This window comes from Chinchilla lanigera, unplaced genomic scaffold (genome assembly GCF_000276665.1).
Source record: "Chinchilla lanigera isolate Chin_1 unplaced genomic scaffold, ChiLan1.0 scaffold00021, whole genome shotgun sequence".
In the NCBI taxonomy this organism is placed as follows: domain Eukaryota; kingdom Metazoa; phylum Chordata; class Mammalia; order Rodentia; family Chinchillidae; genus Chinchilla; species Chinchilla lanigera.
The window spans coordinates 11,526,791-11,550,054 of NW_004955422.1; the positions used below are offsets into that span (position 1 = coordinate 11,526,791).

General features: G+C 38.8%; 1 long non-coding RNA gene across 1 annotated transcript; it reads right to left on the minus strand.

Moving 5' to 3' along the window:
- Positions 1-18,527: 18,527 nt before the first annotated feature.
- On the minus strand, positions 18,528-21,029 carry LOC106148449. Its single transcript, XR_001233897.1, has 2 exons — positions 20,989-21,029; positions 18,528-18,893 (listed from the first exon to the last, which is right to left on the minus strand). It is a non-coding gene; the product is annotated as an uncharacterized LOC106148449 (long non-coding RNA).
- Between the last annotated feature and the right edge of the window lie 2,235 nt (positions 21,030-23,264).

Genomic DNA, 23,264 nt, shown 5'->3' on the forward strand with positions numbered 1-23,264 from the left:
TGATTTAAGTATTAAAAAATAGAAGGTTGCATAAGGCAAAGTACAAACAGAGAGATCAGTAGAGGATTGATAGAAGGAGACCAGGGGATGGATCTCTTACAAATGGAAAGGAAGAACAGAAAGGGAAATAAATAAAATACAGATACAATGTATACAGGAACTTCGATGACTGTAATAACCTCAATGAATGTAAACATTGTATGACATAAACATGAACTAAGATTAGTAATATCAGTAAGAATGAAAATGGGGAAAAGGGAATTAGAGGAGGATGGAGGGAGGGAGAGAGATTAGGAAGACAATTTTTAAAAAAGGAAGCAAGTTTTATTGTGTACATGTACCCACTCCCCAAGATGACTATAAAATGCATGTACTGCACACTTGTACTAATAAAAAATAGGGAAAAAATAGAGAAAAAATAGTTGATGAGATGGAAAATTTCATCAGAAATTGTAGATCTATAAAAAATAATCTAATGAAAATCCTAAAATAAAATGTCTGAAATTTTAAAATAAAATAAAATGTCTGAAATAAGTTTTCAGTACATAGGTTAGTTGTTACTTGGGAACAACGCAACACAGGGCTAGAGAATTGAAAAACAAATCAATAAGAAATAATTATAAATTTAAACACAGAGATAAAGATGGAAAATATAGAATGGAATGTAAAAGACCTGTAAAACACAGTGAAACAGTACAACACATGCACAATTGGACTCCCAGAAAGAAAGAGAGAATTTCACAAATAAATATAAAATAAATCTCAATAAATGAGACAGTTGAAAATTTTACAAAACTTATTAAAGGTCTATATCAACTGACAGATGGAAGGATCTTTGTGAATAAGAGACAAGATAAGTAGAAGATGACATCAGATATATATCATGGTAAAACTAAACACCAGAGGTAAAGAGAAAACTTTAAAAATTAGCAAGAGAAAAGAAATACGATTTTCAAAAGAACAAGATTGACAATTGCTCACCAGAAATGAGGGAGGTGTCAGAACAACAGAATGACTTCTTCAAAGTACTGATAGAAAATAACTGGTGGCTTAGGTATTTTACACCTTAAAATGTCTCTCAAAAATGAAGATAAAGAAAAGGCAGTTTGATGAAGCAAAACATGAGACTTCAGACCATCAGACCTGACTTACATAAATGATAAGGGCAGTTATTCACATCGAGAAAATAATACTGGACATAACCCAAAATATACTGGTAATTCCATTAAATATAAATAGATTACATACTAAATTAAATGTTAAGGTCGCCAGACTGCACTAAAAAATCTAAATATGATGCATATAAGTCATACCCTAAGAATTAGGGCTCTGAAAGCTTAAAAATAAAATGACCATATACCCCAGGCAAACACTAACCAAAAGAAAATTAGAATCAGTCTACTAGAAACAGACTGGGTAGATTCTAAAGCAATAGCATTATTAGAGATAAAAAGAAACACTTCAGTGACACAGGGGTTAATCTACTAAAGATATCATGATTCTAATTCTGTTTGCACCAATAACATTACTTTAAGAATATAAATAAAAAGAAAAAATAAGATAGAAAATCTTCACCACAATGGAAAGCAGCTTGGTTAAAACAATGTGCAATTTGATCTAATTGAAATGCATAATATATTGTGTTAAACAACCATACAGTACACATTCATTTCAAACATGCATGGAATATTTACCAAAATTAACTATATATTATTTTGTAAAGTAAGCCTCATGAAATTTCAAATGATTGAACTAATACAGAATATTCTCTCTGATTACTGTGGAATTATGCTCATAAATTTTTTTAATGAAAAAGGAAATTAAAATAAAAATACTGAAATGCCAAACATTTGGAAATTAAGTAATACTCTTCTAAATAACACATAGAACAAATAAATACAGAGATACATATAGATGACACAGATATAGGTATAGATATATACAGATATTAAGAATAACGTTTTTGAGACAGGGTGTCACTATGTAGTTCAGACTGGCTTTGAACTCACTATGTAGCCCAGGCTGGCCTCCAACTCCTGGCAAGCCTCCTGCCTCACCCTCCCAAATGCTGGGATTACAGGGATGCACTACCATGCCTGGCAATATTAGGAATAATTTTGTAAAAAGATAATGAAAACAACATGTGTTAAAACCTGTAGGGTATAGCACAAAAAGTGTTTAGGGAAATGTGTAATCAATAAATCTTAGAAAAATCAAACAAGACATTAATAAATGAAGGAATATAAGTTATTCATGAATTTAAAAACGCAACAGTATAGAGATATTAGTTCTCTGATTGACCTGTACATTAAATATACCAATCCAAACACAAAACTTATTCTGAAATTTAAGTGGAAGTACAATGGGCCAATAATAGATGAGATTATCTGAATTAAGAATAAAAATGGAAGACTCATCCTATCAAGACCTCTTAAAACTTAACTATGAAGGCAAATTTATATTGTACAAGATAGATCAAAAGAACAAGGGAAGACAGTTGGGAATTTAGGAATAGACACACATATAATCAACCAAATATGACAAAGATGATACTATAGTGCAGAGAGGAAAACATAGTCTTTTCAAAAAACCATGCTAAGTCAATTAAATAGCCAGACAAATTAATGAAAGTGAATCTTGACTTTCCTATCTCCTCAGACTATACATGAAGTCAGTTGCTGATAGTTTTTAGATCTAGAAGTTGAACTATACTTCAACCTACATGAACCTACCAGATACACAGAACTCATCCAAAATAGTAAGAAGAATTTTGGAAACTTCACATATATGTAAATGAAAAAACATGGTCCTAAATAACCTAAATAATAATTACTCATTATATTAACCATGCTGTTTTCCATCATGGTCAAGATTTTCTATCTTAGTTTTTCTTTTTATTTATATATTTTTTTTGTTTTGTTTTTTTGTACCAGGAATCAAATTTAGGACCTTGCACTTGCCGGGCAGGCTCTTATGCTGCTGAGCTATATCCCTGGCCCTTTACATTCTTAAAGTAATGTTATCGATGCAGACAGAACTAGATTCATGATATCTTTAGTAAATTAACCCCTGGGTCTTTATTTCTCAAAAGAGAAATTAAAAAGTAAATTTAAAAATATCTTGAGACAAAAAAACAAAGCATAACATCAACATTTTGGGGAAAAGCAATTCTAAGAGGGATATTTACATCAATAAATACATGAAAAAGAGTATCTCAAATAATAATCTAATGTTATACTTCAAGGAGACAAAAAAGAAAGATAAACTAAGCCAAAATTTAGTATAAGAAAGAAATAATAAAGATCTGAAAAAAAATAAATGAAACAGAGGCCAGAAAAACAACAGTAAAACCAACAAAACTAGGAGTTGGGTTTTTTTAAAGATAAAATCAACAAACCTTGAGCTAGATTAAAGACAAAGAGAGAAGATTCAAAGAAAAAGAAAAATGAAAAAAGAGACATCACCACTGGTACCACAGAGATACAAGGGACCATAAGAGACTCTTATTAAAAAATTATGTATCTACAGATTGGATAATCTAGAAGACATGAACACATATAACATACCAAGGCTAAATCATGCAGAAATAGAAAATCTGAACAGATCAATAAGGAGAAAAGAAATTCAATCAGTTATTTAAAAGTACCCCATCAAAGAAAATCTTGGGACCCTATGCTTCACTGCCAAATGCTACCATTTACAGAAAAACTCCAATCCTTATCAAACTTTCACAAAAATATCAAAGAAGAAATACTTCTAAACTAATTTTATAAGGTTAATATTACCTTAATACTAAATCCAGTCAAGGATACTATAAGGAAAGAAAACTACAGGCTCATATGCCTGATGAATATTGTTGCAAAAGTCTTCAACAAAACACTAGCGATCTGAATTGGACAGCACATTGAAAGGATCATCTACCATGAACAAATGAAATTTATCCCTTGTACCCAAGAATGACTCAATGTATGCAAATCAATAAATGTGATATACCATATTAACAATAAGAACAAAGCTTTTTAAACATCTTAATAGACACAGGAAAGGTATTGGATAAAATTCAGCATCTTTTCTTTGTGAGAAATATCTATACATTAGATACAGAAAGAATGAACCTCAAAAAGATCAGATATAAAAAGCCCATACATAGCATCATACTCAATAGTAAAAAGTTGAAAGCTTTTCTCTCAGAACTATATTCTCATGAACAAAGCAAGAATGTGCACTTTTACTATTTCTTTTGAGCATAGTAAGTACTAGAAGTTCTAGCAAAAGCCACTAGGCAAGAGTAAGAAATAAAAGGAATCCGTTAGTCCATTTTTCTGCTACTATAACAAAATATCTAAGCTTAGACATTTCATAGAGAAAAGGGAGTTATTTAGTTTTGAGTTCTGGAGGCTCAAGGGCTGGCCAATGGCACTGGTTTAACACTAGTGAAGGCCTCTTTGTGGATGACATCACAATGATAGGAGTGTGCAATAAGGACAGATCAATTCTACCAGTGAGACAGGAAATCAAAATGAAGGGAGGGGCCAAGTTTGCTGTTTTTAATAAGAGCCTTCTGTACAGAACCAACTCAGGGTCCCATAAGAGTTGCCTTAATATTCTTAGCAGCATCCCCCAGTGAGTTCCCACTAGTCCAGCTCTTAAAGTTCTCCACACTCCAGTGTTGCCACACTGAACACCGACACATGAATCCTTAAGGGACAACTCACATCTAAATCAGGGCAGCATCCAGTTGGAAAGGAAGTTAAATCCTCTCCTTTGGCAAATGATATGACCTGATGGATAGAAAACTTCACCAAAAGCAGCCTGAACTAACAAACAAATTCAATAAAGTTGCAAGATTCAAAAACCAATATACAAAAATCAGTACATTTCTATGTACTAATAGTGAATTATCCGAAAAATAAATCAAGAAAATAACCCTATTTACAAGAGCTACAACCTAAAAACTTAGGAATAAAGTTAAGGGGGCAAAAATCTCTACCTTTAAAACTATAAAGCATTAATGACAGAAATTGAAGAAGACAAAAATAAATGGAAAAAATAGTCCATGTTTATGGATTGAAAGAATTAATATTGTTAAGTGTTTACATTAACCAAGTTATCTAAAGATTCAGTACAATCTCTATCAAAATTTCAATAACATTTTGCACACAAGGTAAACAAATCTTACAATCCCTTTAGAACCAGAAAAGACTCCCAAAACCTAAGCAATCTTGAGCAAAAAGAACAAATACAGAAGCATTTTACTATCTGATTAAAAAGCCTACTACAAAGCTATAGTAATCAAAACAACATGGTACTGACATAAAAGTAATCACATAGACTGGTGAAACAGAATAAAAATCCCAGAAACACATCCAGACATTTATGGTCAACTGAGTTTTGACAAAGATGTCAAAAACACACAATAGGGAAGGACAGTCTCTTATAAGTGACACTGGCAAACTGGATAGCAACATGAAGAAGAATAAAAATAGATCTTCATCTCACAACACATAAAAAAATAAATTCAAATTAAGAAAAATGGATTAAGGATTTAAATATAATCCTGAAAGTGGAAAAGTACTAGGAGAAAATCTGTTGCCCTGGGGGTTTCCTTTTATGATATTGGTCAACAGTTAGGCAATACTGTGTGTGTGTGTGTGTGTGTGTGTGTGTGTGTGTGTGTGTGTATGTACAGTAGGGAGAGGATATGACCCCCAAAAGCACAGGAAGGACAACAAAAATAGACACATGAGAATTCATCAGACTAAAATGTCTGTGTACAGTACAACAAAGGAAACAACCAACAGATTGAATAGAAAACCTGCAGAATAGGAGAAAATATTTTCAAAACATAATCTGATAAGAGGTCAATATTCAAAATATAGAAGAGACTCAAACCATTCAGTAATAAGAAAACAAATACCCCAACTGAAAAATGAGCCAAGGACTTGTTAAACAGTTCTTAACAGAAAACACGCAAGTAGCCAACAGGTAAATGAAATAGTAAAATCACCAGGAAAATATAAACTAAAACCAAGAGACATCAGCTCACACCTGTTAGAGTGGATATTACCAAAAGACGAAAGATAACAACCATGTACAAGGTTATGGGGAAAGGGGAATTCTTGTGTGTTGTCAGTGGGTATATAAATTAGTAAGATACTGTGGAACACAGTATGGAAGATTCTCAAAAAATTAAAAATGATTCAGTAATTCCACTACTGGCCATCTATTTAAAGGATATGAAGTAAGTATATCACAGAGATATCTTCCCTCTCATGTTAATTGCAGCATTATTCACAGGATATGAAATCAACGTAAGTGCCCAACAATGGATGAACAAATAAAGAAAACATGGTAAATGGCAAAGAATACTATTCAGCATCACACACACAAAAAGGAGGAGACCCGTTATTTGCAACATTAAGGATGAACCTGAAAGACTTTATGTTAAGTGAAATAAGCTAGTACAGAGAGACAAATCTATATAATCTCACTTAGATGTGGAAAATTTTTTTAAAAATCAAACTTACCTAAATACAGAGTAAAATAGTGGTGACAGAGGCTGAACATGGGGAACTGGGAAATGTCGGGCAAAGGTCACAAATTTTCAGTTAGACAAGAGGAATCAGGTCAAGAGATTTATTGCATGTCATAGTAATTACAGTTCATAACAATATACTGTATACTTGGAATTGCTGAGAGTAGATTTTTAAAAAGTAGGCTATATATGCATAATAATAAACTAAAATAAATTTTAAAATATATTGAAATAAAAAATGAAATACAGATGTTAAAATTTTTGATTTAGACATTCCATAATGTTATATCAATTAATTTTTAAAAACAAATTTAACATCTAAATGTGAAAGGTGAAAAAATAAAATTTATAGATGAAATGAGATGGTATTTTCATAACTTTGGGATCAGACAAAATTTATTAAATGTGAAAAACTGCTAGTCATAGAAGAAAGATTTTATTACTTAAAATTAAGATTATTCAACAAAGGACAGCATGGAGCAAGTACATTGGTAAGATACAGAGTAGGATAACATACAAGTTCACATATATGGATGTATTGGGTGAATAATTCTTAGTTATTGTGGGCTGATCAGGCCCACAATCTCCTAAATGAGTGGACAGAGAAGGTTTAAATAACACAAGTGATATGACTTCAGGTCTCCAGGAGGGTCTCTCTTACAAAGTTTAAAGAGTCTCTGGGTTAAGACTCTCTGAGTTGAGACCCTGACTACCCTGGGCAGCCAGTATTTATTAGGTTTTCAAATAAAGGAGGAGGGTACTGAAAGAATGCAGGAATCTGGGCAGGACTTGGGAAACCCATTACAGAATTCTCCAAGTAATACTTTTGTCAATTGAGGAGAACTAAGTTAACTCCAGGAAGGCCTTCACTGCAGGAGTGAGATGCCTGCAGCTGCAGTCTCCTTTTAGTTGATTGGGGTTGGAGCCAAACGTCCTCAGCTGTGGCTTTATCTGTCCTCTTGAGGCCTCATGGCTTCACCCACCATTACAGGTCTCAGTAGGGACCAGTGACTCACAAGTAAATGTGGAAAGACAATTGGCTCATATAAGTCCTGCTCAGAGCTGCTTCATAGTGGTCTCCGTCATGGATGTTTATATATCTAATGCAGGCCTCATAGCTGGAAAAATGACTTTTACAAATTAATTCTTAAAAGGCAAATAATTGAATAGAAAGCAGGCAAATGAGTAGATGCTTCATGTATGTACATGGCTAACATATTAAAATATGTTCCATTTGATCAATCAGCAATGAAATGTAATTAATACCATAAGGTGCTACCACTACACACCATCAGAGGTGGCTTTCTGAGCTTGCACACACTCAGAGCTCACACTTTTGCACACACTCAGAGCTCAAACTTAGAAGAACTCTGTACTTAGTATAATGCTGGGTTGTTACTGTCTGGAAATACTTAATAATTTCAAACAAGAAGTCCCACACTTGCATTGCATAAGTTTACACCTCAGTTTATACACAGTTTGTACTTCCATCCTGTCTTTTGTAATGGTTAAGATGAGCAGTAGGAAACCTTGGTGAGAATATAGAGCAAATGGAACACTCATTTGCTGCTGGTGGGTATATAAAGCGATTCAACTGCTTTGAACAACCGCTGGGCAATATCTATAAAGTGAATATAGGTATAATATATAACTTACCACTTCCAAGAAGTGTGTATTCATACTCTCCAAAGATACATGCAAGAAGTCAGAGTAATACTTCATTATAGCCCAAACTGGAACCAAGCCGCATGTGAATCCATAGTAAAATGGAAAAATACACTTTGGTATATGCATGTAGAATACCATGGATCACTGAGCGTAAAATACAATGTGAATTGACCTCACTACACTAATAGAAGTGAGATAAGCCAGGTATACAAAAGAGAATACAGTTTGTGCTATAATTTAATAACTGTCTGAAAAGAAACAAGCCAAGAACACACACATTTCAATTATAAAAATTTCAAAATAAGAAAGGAGTAAAGGGAAGGGGGAAAGGGTATAAGGGCAGTTAATGAGGGGGATGAATGTAATCAAAATACATTGTATATATTGAACCTAAAAATGTGGAACTAGGGGGGAGGGTAGAGTAAGGGAGGGATGGAGGAATGATTAAAGTATGTTATTTCCATGTATAAATCGGCCAAAATGAAGCCCATTCATCTGTATAACCATCATAAAGCAATTAAAAAGTGAGAAGAAAGAAACGCAATGGTGAAAAATATCAGTTTCTAAGGTAAGGCCTAGCGATTTGGAGAATTTCTTCAGCTGGTTGAATACGGACCTCTTGGGTCCATATGCAGATTGAACTGACCCTTTTGCCAGACATCCTGCTGAAAATAACCCTAAAAATGTTTCATAAAAAGAAAAAATTTAAAAGAGGTAAGAACAAATTGATTGATTTGAAGTAAGCATTACTCCTTATGAGAGATAGAGTTTGGAGGGGATTTAAGGGAGAGTTTTGAGAGAAAGCAATGTTTCTTGGCCTAGATACTGATTACATAAGAACTGTCACTTGGTGACCTCATTGACTTGCACAGTTAATTTGTGTACTTTTGGTTTGGATGAATGTTGTAATTCAACAAGTGATTGACTTCCTTTATTTTTTTTTTGGAACTGGGAATCGAACTCAGGACCTCATGCTTGCCAGACAGGCACTTGTGCCGCTGAGCTATATCCCCAGCCCTTTAACAAGTGATTGAAAAAACAAGGACTTGCTCAGCAAAAATCTTTCTTACATAACCATTTTCTCTAAAGTTAGCTTCCTTAGGAAGGTAAAAGCCAAACACCCACTCTCAAGGCTCTGTCTTTCTGAATTCATAGATCTTGAATAAGCTCCTTAAACTCTCTGTGCCTTAATTTCCTGCTCAACAAAATGGAGATAATTGTGCTCATATCCCATAAAGTTGCTGGGAAGATTAATTGAGATAATATGTGTACAGTGAACAGCACAAAGAAAGAGAATAAGCATAAATTTTTGATGTTGCTATTTTTGCCTGGTGCTCCTGGGAAAATGGGTAACTCCTGCTTTAGGAGGTAGAAATAAGAAACTACAGTATGTGGGGGTGGGGGGAATTCTGGGAATCGAACTCAGGACCTTGCACTTGCCAGGCAGGCATTGCACCGCTGAGCTATATCCCAGGCCCTTACAATGTACTTTAAAATATCATCTTGCTACATCCTTAGAACCTGAGACTTGGTTTTTAGCAAGACCTCTTCCATGTTCCCTGCACATACTAAAACTCAAAGGGAGAAAAAATAGGAGATAGAAATACAGCCTGAAATTACCATGGAGTGCATTTCCCAATGGTCTCTCCTTCAGAAAGAAGGCATTCAGCAGGCCATTCAGAAAGAACCTTTCTTCGGTTAAGTGGAAGCACATCAGGGGTGCTGTATTTTTGCTGGAGTACCTCAGGCTCCTGGTTTCAAGCCCCGTTCCTGATCCACCTTTCGGGAATTCTTTCACCTTCAAAGCCAGCTCTGTTCTTGTGTTTTCTTGGATATTTGCCAAGCTAATCTCCCAGCATTGAAGAGTATTATGAAAGTTAAGCTGCATGAAAAGGAATAGCAATTTTGTTCTACCTATAAAGGCTCGGGGTCAGTACTGTCTTTATAAATTTGTGTGTTTTTTTTGGCAGCTGCCTAACAGTTTTTCTATCCACCATGACTTTAGCCTCACGTTACCACATCATCGAGCTATTTGTTCAGTTTAGTTAAGTTGGCTGAGAAATTGTGCCAAAAAGTGCTATTAGGAAGCTAATCTTACTTACCCCAAAGTAACTAAAGGATCGTCAAAGTGATTTTCCTCTGAAAAATTGTTTAGTCTTTAAGGGGAAAAAAAAATCGCACTTCTGCTTCTCTTGTTGAAGGAAACGAAGTTCCAAAGAGATTAAATCACTCAATTACTGTGGGTGGTGGAAACAAGAATCGAGTCCATCATACTTCTCTCCGTTCATCAGATATGAACGTTTGAATTTAAGTTTAAAAATAATGACAGAGCTGAAGAGTTGAGAGTTGAAAGTCTATTTTAGTCACAACTTGTATAGGAATAACTGTAATCCTTTAATTCTGCAATATGTCCCATAAGGCAAGGGAACGTGTTTTCCCTTTGAATTAGCAGTCGATTTAGGATAGAGATCATTATTGCCTGACGTGGGAAGAAGTTATCCTCAGGAGCTTCAGACACCTACGCCTTTCATTTTAATCCATCTTCAAAAGCTAACACAGGATTAAGCTTCAGGGGTCAGAATGGAGTTGAGATGCCTTGGACTCGCCAACAAGAAGTTGTTCTTAATTTCAGTAATTTGATTAACATGCCCACGAGGCCTCAGGATGCCAGAGACAATAGCTATAAGAAGGAGAGACAGGGAGAGCTTTTCTCACCTGCCTGGGCCATTGATGTTCTGCCAGCTACGGTGACTCAGTTTCCCTACATTCAAGTACAGTACCTTCTTTTCTTCTGTCCTGGGAAAAGACTCTCCTTTCCTGTAATATTATTAATCTCCAATTCTTTCTCCATTACAAAATATTGAAACATTCTCTTGATAAGCATTTCCATTCCAGTCAACACATATTTCTTTTTGAAGTTTCAGAGTAAGTAGATTTCCCTGAAACAGAGGAAAAGGAGATAATTTTGGAGCTTTTAGGAACTATCACTATTCTGTGTCCATAAATGAATCAGAGTAGGAACTTTAACCTCCATTTGTCTACCAGACATTTTTCTGTGAAGTACAGGAGAATTGATAAAATTAGTTCTTTGGCGGGGGCACACTGGGGATTGAACTCAGGCCCTCACATTGAGCTACATCCCCAGTCCTTTTTCAGAAACTTTTTATTTTTGAGACAGAGTTTTGCTAAGTCACTAAGTTGCCCAGGATGGGCTCAAGCTTCTGATTCTCCTAGCTCAGCCTCCCAGAGTGCTGGAATTGCTGGCACGGCCACCACATGTGACTTGAACTAATTTTACGTAGGGATCCAAGACGCAGGCTAGAAGCTGAGCTCTAAGGCAGGTAGACCTGGATTTATTATAAAATGTGAAACTTTCAGCTATTGACCACCTTTCAGCCTCAGCTTCCTCATCTGTGAAATGACTATAATAACAATCTTTGTTTCTTAGGATTATTATGAGAAATCCATAAGATCTTGGATGTAAAGCAAGGAGGGAGTGCTGCAAATGTGTATGCATCCATCTGATGTTGCTGTTACTGTGTAATTATTACTTTTCCTAGGGTGATTGGATGACAAAGAAATAGAAATATTTCTACTTTATAGGGATGGAGTGAACTGTGCTAGAAAAAGTGATTCCCATCCACAAGCCAATTTAGCTCCAGATCAGGAGAAAGCACTCACTTCCCCATCTTTCTCTTTGACATGAAGGCTCAAAGTAGCTGACGCTTATCCTCTTGCTAGAGATAGGCCAGCTCAAGTCCCTGAGGGCCTGACTCAACTGCCTCTCAGCTTTAAAACCAGACTACATTTTTCCTTTATGTTTTCTCAGGACCCAGTTCTAGTTATGCTGACTCAGTTTCCCTATATTCCTTACATTCTTTTCTTCTCTCCTGGAGAAAGACTCGCCTTTACTTGCTCCCACTTCTTTCTCTACTACAAAATGTTGAATTGAAATAGCAGCCAATTTATGCTGTTATCTCTCCCAGGAGTCAGCAAGATCTGGTTTTAAAGAGTCTTTCTGTGAGGCAAAGGACATGACCTGCAGTGTGGCCCCCTCTGAGAAGGGACATAGCTGAGCCTCCAAAAGATTGGACTCTACTGAGTATCATGTTGCTCACTTAGCTCAGGACATGTGCATGGACAGTTTCAGACTAATTACTATTAGCACCGTTTTTCACCCTCAAAACTGACGCAGTTTGGGTTTTAATGTGTGTGGTCATCCTAACTTGAGAATCAGAATGCCTGGATCCAGATCCCAGATCTACTGTCTACCATTTGCACGGTAAATGTGCCTCAATGTCTTCTGCTGTAAGTAGGATGGTGATTTCATGATGATGATGGCAGGAACTACCCTTGAGACTGTTCTCCAGTAGTTTTCTAAATACCTATAAAGTGCTCAGAATAGTATCTGTCATCTAGAACATTCTATGTCAGGGTGAGTCACTACCAAAGCCAGCGACCTCACACTTCCATTTACATAGTAGTTAAATAAAAATTGCAACATCTGTGCTGTTTATGTTATAGAGCCTTTTTAGAGGTCAGAAGAAAAATGTAGTTAAAATATATAAAATAATTTATGATTTATGGTATTATTGGTATTATTTTAGCAAATAACACTACAAGGAAAAATTAGTTCACTTGATCCTTTATTAGCCAGTTTTGCTGCTATAATAAAATTAAAACAGCTTTCTAATTTTTCTAGTCTATCTGATTTAAAGGAATATCTTACTGTCTGAAATTTGCATTGCTGACTATTAATGATTTTGAGCACTTCTTCACTTCTTTATTAAATACTAAGATTTCTTCTGAAATTATCCCTAAGATATTCCTTTCCTACAGATGTTGCTTTTTTCTTGTGGTTGAATAGCAAGATAACATTTATGCTATATATAAATGCTTTTTCAATATTAAATATTGGAAAAAAATCTTTCTGTTTCCTGTTATCTGTCTAGTAAATTTATACTAATGTCCTTTGTTGAAAGGAAGTCCATATATTTGTTTACAAATTCTTTTCATGCCCCTAGGTCCCCAAAAAATTTTTCCTCTAGTAATCTGATATTTTATTTTCCATTTATATCTTCAATTCACCTGGGATCTCCTTCAGTACAGATCCTGTTATGGTACTGATATGTTTCCAAATAGGGAAGCAATTTCCCCTAACCCATTTACTAAAAAAGCTGGCTTTTTTTCAGAATTGATGCTTTTGTTGGGCCATGTACTGGGCTGTGCATGTACATGAATCTGACTTCCATCTCTTTCCTGCTTCAGGGGTACTAATACCAAACTATTCTGATTATCACCTTATAATACTTAATGACTACTAACGCAGTTCTCTCCTCTTTTTCCTTCCTAAAGCGAATTTAGCTACCTATGGCTCTTTCTTCCCCCAAGGACATTCTAGGATATATTTTTCAAATTCTTCAAAAAGCCCATCTAGGATCTGACTACTTTTCACGTATGGATAATCATAGGAATAATTATTACCACTGTGATGTGAAGTTTCCTGTTCATGAGCATGCACTATCTCTCCTTAATCAGATCACTTTTATGCTTTTTCATTAGAAGTTAAAGTTGCCCATATAAAATCAAGTGTATTCTAGGTCAAATAATTTCTAGGTACTGTACATGCTTGTTGCTTCTGTCCATATTACTTAAATTTGAATAAGATAGATGTTCTAAATTTTGCTCTACTACTGATTATGTCGTATGATTTTTAGGTAAGTAATTTGTTGCTTCTGGGTGGCAGTTTCCTTGTCCATTAAAAGACTGAATGGAAGTTAATGGTCCCTATGGCACCATAGATAACAATGACAAACCCCAATTGAAGTCTAAGAGTGCTGCTTGCTCTGTTATCAAGTTCCCCACAGTTACCTCTTCTGAGAGGAAGGTGATTCTGAAGCAGCATTTAGCCTTCCTTGTACATAGCAAGCTCCCAATACATATTTATAATCAGGCTTATTTAACACTGAAGGTATGGAGACTCAGAGAGGTGAAATAATATTCCCAACTTCACACAGCTGGTGAGTGGCCAGATTACAGTGTAAAAAGAATAAAATCTGCAGAGGAGAAGCCCTTCAGTAGCAAAGTCAGCCCTCTAGCCTCTGAGGGCTTAAATTACCAGCTCAGAAATGCTGGTTATCTAGACGACATTGCTCCTGCCAGACTTCCGAATACCAGAGGTCATGAATAATCTACTGGGCTGTGTTGTGCATGTGGCTGCTAGAGTTTCCATCAGCTCTGGCCACATGCATTTGCTCTTGTGGAACATCCCTCTTCCTAGAAGTCTGCCGGCTGATAGTGGAGTCAGATAACAACCTGGGAAAGCAGCCGACATTCACAGGACAGGAAGTGGGTGCCATCCAGCCAGCTGGACAAAACCCAGTGCCTCTCTGACTGTACATGGAGACTGAGGTGGGAACAGCTGAAAGGTTGTTTTTCTTCTCTCCCCAGCAGCCGGTGTTGTGCAGGTAGGTGAAGGTTCAGCCGGTAGCCAGGTAGAAGGAAATGCTTTGAGAGCTATTTATGAGTCTTCCTACTTCCAAGCTCTAAATCCTCTGCCAAGAACCTTCCATCTGCAAGTGATAGGAACCAAACTCAAACTTTCTGAACTAAAATTGCAGAAGTAACCGGCTTAAACAACTGTGTGGAAAACATGGGTTTGGGTAAAGTGAATTCAGAATATTAGCAGTGTTTCATCAGTCCTTCACCTTCTTCCCATTTTCCAAGCCATCTTTCTCCAAAGGAGGGAAACAACTACTAGTAGCTCCCAGTTCATGTATTCCTGAAAGTAGAGTCTTTTTTCAGCATCCAGATCAATTCCTGGGAAAGACTTTGATTGGTTCTGCCAAGGTCAGGGGCCCACACTCAGAACATGGAAACTCAGGCTGTGTGACTGACAATCTTGTAGAGTAGAAGAGTATTTTCCAAAGGGAGAGATGCAGAGCTCCAGGAAAAAGAAAGAAAAGTTGGAGTTATCCACTGCTCTTCCTGTGTTTGTCCCCAGAACTGGTGGACATGTGGAGACCCAGTCACCTCCATGACGTCTTCTGTTGCATTTTCTGTTGTCCCCATTCTATCCAGCCTGTACTCCACACACTCGGTTGGCCGTGTGCTACTTAAACTGTGTGACACCTTGTCCTTTACATCTGCTCTGATCTCCATGCTTACTGTTGCTCTGCTCAAAGGCCTTTAAAAAAGCGTGATCATTTCCTTCCTACAACTTTCTCTGGCCCTCTGAGGCAAACTACAACAATATATGCTTTCTTATCCTATTGCACAGTAGATGTTGTTCAGAGAAGGTCATATTTGTCTCCAAGCTAGATTTAAAGTAATTGAGAGCAGGAATTAAGTCTCATCCTATTAATCTTGGTATGAATAAATGTGACTCTCTAGTAGACACTGTTTGTTTACCCAATATCCACCCCTTTCCTTTCTTGCTCCTGAGGCCTGACTTGAAGTTCTGTGTACACAGCTAAATGCCTACTTCCTCTTTGCAGCCAGTGATAAGCATGTAACACCATGTCTGACCTCTGAGGTATAACAAGAGCTTCTGAAGTGAGGAGCTGTCTCTTCAACAGCTTCAGCTTTCTTACTAATGGAATCAGATGAAGTCAGCACCGCCTTCTCCTCCTTTCTTCCTGTTTGGTGTGACCCTTCCTGAATTTGAGGGTAGCAGTCATCTTGCAAATAACAAGAAAGGCCCAAGAGACTCATCTTGACTACCTGGATGCAATGGCAGTGCTATGTCCATGGCCGCAGCCACTTGCCTCTCAGATATAAAGTAGGACAGTTTTTCTTATTTCTGCTCTTTCCCCTGCGTGCAGAGGTGCACAGCTGCTATCATACTCTCAGTCTTGAAAAAAAATCATCACACAACAGAGCAACTCTGCCGGACTCTAAGATTTGAGAAGTTGTGTGTGGCCAAAAGCATACACATCTGATGAGTAATTGTAGTTATTTGAGGACTAAAACATTTTCTTCCAATGTGGGAGAATTATTTTCTCTAGCAGCTACTAAGTTGTTATTCAATTGAATGGACCTCACTACTTAGTAACTCAACTGTGAAATGTTTCCTTTGGCTTAGAACACTGTAAAAGCTTGCTGAGAGATGAAGGGTGTTTTTAGCTGGGAAAGTTTGGGAAACTGATGTATGAAATAAGCAAATAAAATGAAAAGGAGATTTTCATGTACAGAGGGAATGAGAGTGTCATTGGAAGATTTCAGGATTCTCTTTTGCTCTTCCTCTGGAAAAAGAGAGTCCTTCTCCCTATAAAAGAATTCTGGATGAGCTTTCTTTTGAAAAATAGCACATTGTCATTACCATAGTACTGACCACTGTATTTATATAACCATAAGCTTTTGCTGCAGTTTCTGCATTGAAGATTTCCAAGCTTCAGTGATATTTCACCTCTCTCACTCTTATAAAATAGCACCTGCCCTCCACACAGCCTCCATTGACCCATAGGAAGTTCTGCAATCCTGTACCTTCTGCAAACTCAGATCCTCCAGCTCTCTGCACCAGCAGGAGCTTCAGGCAGGTAAACTGAGTTGATGCTGGTGATCTCAACACTTGCAGTGCTTGTGTATTTTTCCACCTCTCTAGCATAGGGTCTTTGTTTTTGGCTGTAAATTCTTGGCTTTGGTTCCAAACACCAGCTCAGACATTTACCTGCAAAGTCACTCAGTGCTCTGAGCCTCATGTTACCCTTTTGGGAAAAGGAGCTCTGGAGCCTCGGAAGGTTACGAGGATTAAACTAACATATGAATAAGGCTCTCTCTGCACAGCAGTCAGCACCTAGAAAAAACTCAATAAATATTGGTAGTTACTATCTTCATCACTGATCCTACATGTTTGGCAAAATATTCCAGAGGCCTTTTGTGGGCAGGAATAATTCAAGATAGCAGCATAATCCTCTCCCTCATTAGGATGAGTCTGTCTAGTGATAAGACCTAGTCCAATGGATGGTAAACAGTCGATAAATGTTTGCGGAATGAATTTATTAAACCCTATGTTCTCTTAGCTCAGTTTGCATTTCAGATTATGGTATCATCTGAATTTCAATTTAATTTTAGTGATAAACGTGACCCAAAAACTAATAAAGAATAATACTTGTGGATTCACTACCAGTTTGTCAGCACTGTGCTTTATATGTATTATTTCACTTAATCCTCAACACAGCCTTTGAGCCCTTGGCTTCCAGGGGCTAAGTTACTTGCTCAAGGCCACCTGGTTAGCAAGTAGCCAAAGTAGGATTCAGTAAATATACATTCAGTTCTTTCTGTGTGGCAGCCAGAGCCATGAACACAGAAATTTAGAGGTCATGAGGCAGCGATTCCTCTCCAAGGAGCACATGATATTTTTCCTTGACCAAGTTTTTCTGCTGTAGTTGTGTCTGACATATTTTCTGAGTCAAACTGGAAAAAGAAAGAAGCAACAGAAGGGCACTCATGCTTTCCCACAATACCTTGGGGCTTACATGGGTCAGGCTTGGGTCGGGGCCCCTGGCTGCAGACTTGGAGGGGAAGGGAGCTGAATACATACATGCAAAAGAATTGGGCTATCTGGGTCGGAGTTCCAACTCCATTACTTACACACTTGAACATTTCCCTGAACCAGCCTGGAACTTAGCTTCCTCATATATAACATGGGTTATTCAGAGCCAGTTATTCACAGTGTGCCGACATTTCAAAAGCATTATGCTAAGTGAAAGAAGCAAAGACGAAAGACTACCAACTGTATGTTTAAGGCATTCTGAGAAAAAAACAAAACAGGTCAGCAGCAGTCTGAGGGTAGGGGAACAGGACTGACTATACAGGGGCATAAGAGTGTTTTTTGGAATGATAGAAATATTCCATGCTTTGGCTGTGGTGTAGTCACGTAACTGTATTATCTGCCCAAACTCATCACCTTGTGCAACTAAAAAATATGACTCTGACTATGTTTAACTTACACCTCAATAAAACTGACATAAAAAATTAAGTAGCTTGTGGGCTCTTACCACCATTCAATGAAATCATGCCTGTGAAGTGCTTGCAGCAGCAGCACCTGGAGGACAGCGAGCCCTTGCTGTGAATTTGCTTTTGTTTCCAAGTCAGCTCTTTCCCTGACGTGCATCTCTGAAAGCCAGCAAGACTTTTCAGAGGGCTGCATGAAAAGAAGTGAACATTTCCTCCTGAACGCCTAAGTGATGGCATTCATCTGTCAGCTGAAGACCATGAGGGAAATCTTAAGTGCATCTGAATAAATATATAATCTTCTAATGCACCATTAAAACCCGGCAAATATCACCCGTGTGTAAAATGAGACAAGAAATGAATTAAGATGGTAGCTTAATCTATAGCATCCTCCTGGTATGCATGCATGTTTATTTAAGGGTGTAAAGAAATATATGGGCCCGTCAAGTATGGAGGTTTCTTTCTCTTCCCCTCCCCAGAGTCAGCTGAAAGTTTCATGAGTTCTGAAATTTGGGGAATTTCTGAAGTTGTTTCTTTCTCAAAACATAGGCCTTCGTCTCAGAACCTGTGGTGCAGTGGCCTTGGGCTATGTCTGCATATGCTTAAATCACTGCCCTCCCTGATTCTTCCAGTCGCTGAGGAGAATTCAAAGACTTGAGGTTGAATCTTAAGTTGCCACCAACTGCCGGATGTCCCAGGACAATACTCTTGTGTGTCTGTGCTTTCATTTCTTGATCTATAAATTCATAAAGAACAAGGTCATCTAGAAAACATAACAATCTGACTTCTAGAACTGTACAGCCCCTGGCATGGAGAGGCAAATGTGCTTCCGTTCAGCTTTCACTGTTGCCCAGCTCTAATACTTCTGGGGGCCAGATTTTTCTCCTCTGTAAAATGGAATAATAATAATGTAAAAAACAAATAAAATAATATTAGAAAGCACCTAATAGAGTATCTGGCCAGCATTGGATCTTTTTTTCTTCTTTCCTTACATCCTCTTCATTGCCTCTGCCCTATGATTATAATGGATAATTTAAAAAACTCACTCTTTGTTCCACTTGTTCAGGAAGCAAATCTGGCCTCGAACCTGCCTATTTAGAGTCATATGCCAGGTACTGACACAATGCATAGCGAGGTGCCGATTCTCTGTTAGAACACAGCTTGAAGAGACATCCAATGTAACAAAGGTAAAATATCTAACAAGGTTAAAATCTACCTCTTAATTTTTTTTGGTGACCGGATAGATATTTTTCTGAAAATTTCTTCACTTCTAATATTCACTTCATTCATTCACACATTCATTCATTCATTTAAGGAGCAATCTCTGACCCCCTCTATGAGCCAGGCACAATACTGGGTACTAGGGACACAGAAATTAGTGACATTGTTCTTAAGTCAAAAGATTTCCAGGGATTTGAGAAAAGAGCACAGAGGTTAAGATAGGAGTCAGCGTTAGGGGCCAACGTGGCTAAGGTGGGTGTTTCCTGGGAGGTGTCAGGAGAGGCTGCTCAGAGGAGCTGAGTCGGGCAGAAGTTACGGAAGATGAGCAGGGGCTTACCAGAGGGAGGTGCTTAGGAAGGGAGCAGGTATGGGGGCACAGGTGGAATTGCAGGAATAGCTTCTGGGTTTCCAGATCACAGTAGGATAATTATGGTTGATGACAATTAATTATATAACTTAAAATAGTTACTAGAGGGAATTTTGGATGTTCCCAACACAAAGAAACGATGAATGTTTGAGGTGAAGGCTATGCCAGTTACTGGGAGGGGAGCTAAGGTCAGGTGGGACAGGGTGGTGGAGCTAGTGAGAGGAGGAGCCGGAAGTCCTTGACAGGAACTCTTCAAGCAAACACTGACCTGCTCAGGAAGGGAGGACATCAGTGTGGACACTTGGTGGCAAAAGAAGAGAAGTCCAAGTCCCCCTGAACTGCCACCCATTCATGATGGCAGGTTATATCTGTCACCTATGTTGGGTTTGGTCTTGGTTCTGCAGAGTTTTCCAGGGACACAATCAGTCGGATCTAACCATAGTCCTTAGGGACAACAGGAGGTAAAAGGTTTTTGTTTCCACCCCAATGTCTTGCTTGAGTTTTCCTTAGAAATATGGATAGCAAAATTTTCTCTAGCCACAAGTTCGTTTGCGAGGCACAAGATTAAGAAATGAACCACAGTTTTCCAGCAGGGTATGATGAGCTGTCAATATTGAAGTTAAGAACTACCAGCTGCCTAAAATACACTAGGTGCTTACCTTCTCAAAACCCACCTCCTCACCTGCTCAGAACCCCATGTGACACTTATGGCTTTAGGTCTGATTCCCACCTCATACTCTTCCCACTGTACCACTTGCCTGAAGGCTCTTGGATAGGGTTTAGTGCTGGTTTCTGGTTTAGTGCTGATTTCTAAGAAGCCACAAAAGGAGGAAGGCAGTGAAAAGAAAGTGGTCTTCACCTCTTCTCACATCTCTCAAAGGCCACACACACAGAGTTCCAGGTTTAGATGTAGGCGGGGAGAGAAAAGTCTATGCCTTGCCTATAATGTAGGAACAGTACTAAACCATTCTGGCAACTACAAAATTGAAAGAAGCGCCTCAGACATTCTGGCTCCTAGTCTTAAGTAATAAGAAGGACAGAAAAGCGTGTGCTTATAGATACAGCAAAACTTTGGAACAAAGGTAGAAAGGTAAAATCGTAGCCAAAAAAAAGCAAAGATCTTCTCTGTCAGATCCTATCAGCCTGTTCCTATTCTGCGAAATTTTCTCCCATTAAATGGCGTGATTCTCTTTCTTTTACCTTTATTCTTTCACTCTTCCTCAAGTCCTCTCTTCCTACTTACCTTTCTTTTTCTTTCTTTCCTGATTTTTCTCTTTACTCCTCTCTCTCTTTTTCTTTCTTGCTCCTTCAATCTCTTTCTTAAAGTTCAAATTAAAATACCAGCCTTAATCCCTGAGAAGCAACTCTGTTTTCCCTGCCACGGCATTGCACAACTTGTGGTATGGCCCTGTGCCACCCTTAGCTCTGCAGCGAGGTTTTACGTGGCCAAGGAACATCTTGTACAATACCACTTTTTATCAAAACCAAATAGCATAGCAATGCATACAGGGCCTCATTCACATCACTCTCGTAAGATTTCACTGTGATAAATACAATGAAGCTGAACTCTAAAATCCATCTCTATTTGAACATAAGTCACCCCAGGGCCCCTCCCTGCCCTCCCCACTCTCCCCAGGTCCCCATCTGAAACCCCCACACCTCCTCTGCTTGCTCACCTCCCACACCCTCTTGTCATCAAGTGCTTCCTTTGGCCTCCAACTGTTCAGGTTCCCCCAGTCTGGTGACCCATTAGGTCAGGGTTGCACCACACTGGGGCGGGGCTGGAGGAGAGAGAGGGAAAAGGATCGGGTTGAAAGCCCCACTGAGGCTGGGCTTGACTCTCCTCCGTGGGTCTTGGCCTCTGTAAGCCTGGCCAAGGTCATCCCTGGCTCAGAGATGTGTATTCTCCTATGGGGATCGGGATGAGAGGACAGAGAGGGACATCGACAGAGTTGAGCCAGTTCCCGTTCCTCATTCAAGATGTACCTGGCTTTGCTCAGTCTAAGCCAGGAACCTCCGAGGAAAGCAGCATGAGAAACAGAGCACTGATGTGAGAGTCCAGGGCCAATGTGCAGGCCAGGCTAGCACAGGATTGGGCCCCAGGAGGCAGCCCTGTCCCTGAAGGACAGCCTCTAGCAAGCGGTCCCTGACAGTAGGTCTATGAGGGGCTCCGTCTTCCCTCTGCCTTGACATAATCCTGGCTTCAATCCCCCAAAAGGATAGCAAAGCTTCACACTGTCTCCCTGAGACTGGAAAGATCTGCCGTGCTAGGGAGGGAAGAGGGTAACCAGGAAAGTAGATGGCTTGGCAAAAGTCAGTGAGAAGGACAAGTCCCTGGTGAGAAAGAAGGCCCACGTTCTCCCTCCCACAACACAGGCTCAAGACTGCCTCCTACCTGCCTCATCTGTGCATGTCAATCATTCACTCATTCATTCATTCATTGGAGAATACTCACTGGGGATCTACAGTGTATCAACACAGCTTTAGGTCCTCAGGGTAAGGAGACCTATACAAGACAAAGGTCCTGCTTTCATGGCAAGGAAGGGGCCATCCAATAAGCAAATAAGAAAAATAAGATAAATACATAAATTCAGCCAGTAATAAGAGCTTTTGCCTCTTACTTTTTTGCTTTAAAACAAGATTTGGGAAATAAATGCACATGGGAAGCGTGCAGTTCCTGTAAGTTATGGTGGTCAGATGGCTTCTCGAAGAGGTGACTTAGAGGTGAGACTCCTGTGAACAGAGGGAGGCAGAGGGAGAGCCTTCCCGGCAGAAGGAACGTAAGTGCACAGACTGAACAAGCCTGACATGCTGGAGAAATTCAAGTAGGTTTCCTAAGGCTCAAGGAGTGACTGAGTGGAGGCTGGCCCATCTCTGGCCACCCTCCTGTTGTTAAGCCCCAAGCTGCGCATAATCATCCAGTCATTTACTCAGACACTGGCTGGATCTACGCACAGGATACCTAAGACTGGTCAGTCTCTGGTTTTTGCTGTACACAGGGGCCATAGGCTTCACAAATTCTCCCAGCAGGCTCCCAGCCCCCGGCTCTCTGCCCAGCTCCAAGCAGGGGCATGAGTGAGCAGTTTCACTAGGTGTCAGCCGCTGGATATATGAGACTTCAAACATTATTACCACACGGGTATCTGATTGCTGCTGCTGATTTCAAATGGTTGGCTGGCTGGTGCCAGATGCTTTGTCAGTGAACGATTTCTTGCTCTCGGCTTAGGTTTTAAGTGAGTCTGATGTTTGCTGAAACTCTAATTTAATTGAAAACAAACCAGACAGGGAAAGAATGAAAAGGGCACAGAAAAGCTCAATGAGTGTCTCCATGAATGGACTTCAGGGCTTATTGAAGGAAAAAGAGTATAAAGTGTGTGTGGTAGAAGAGCAGGAAGGGGAAGCTGTTGAAGGCCACTGTGAGCTCTGGGTCGGATCCTGGCCCCGCCCCTTGCTCCCTGTGTGACTCTTGGCCTGTTACTTACCAACTCTGCACCTCGGGTTCCTCATCTATAAAATGTG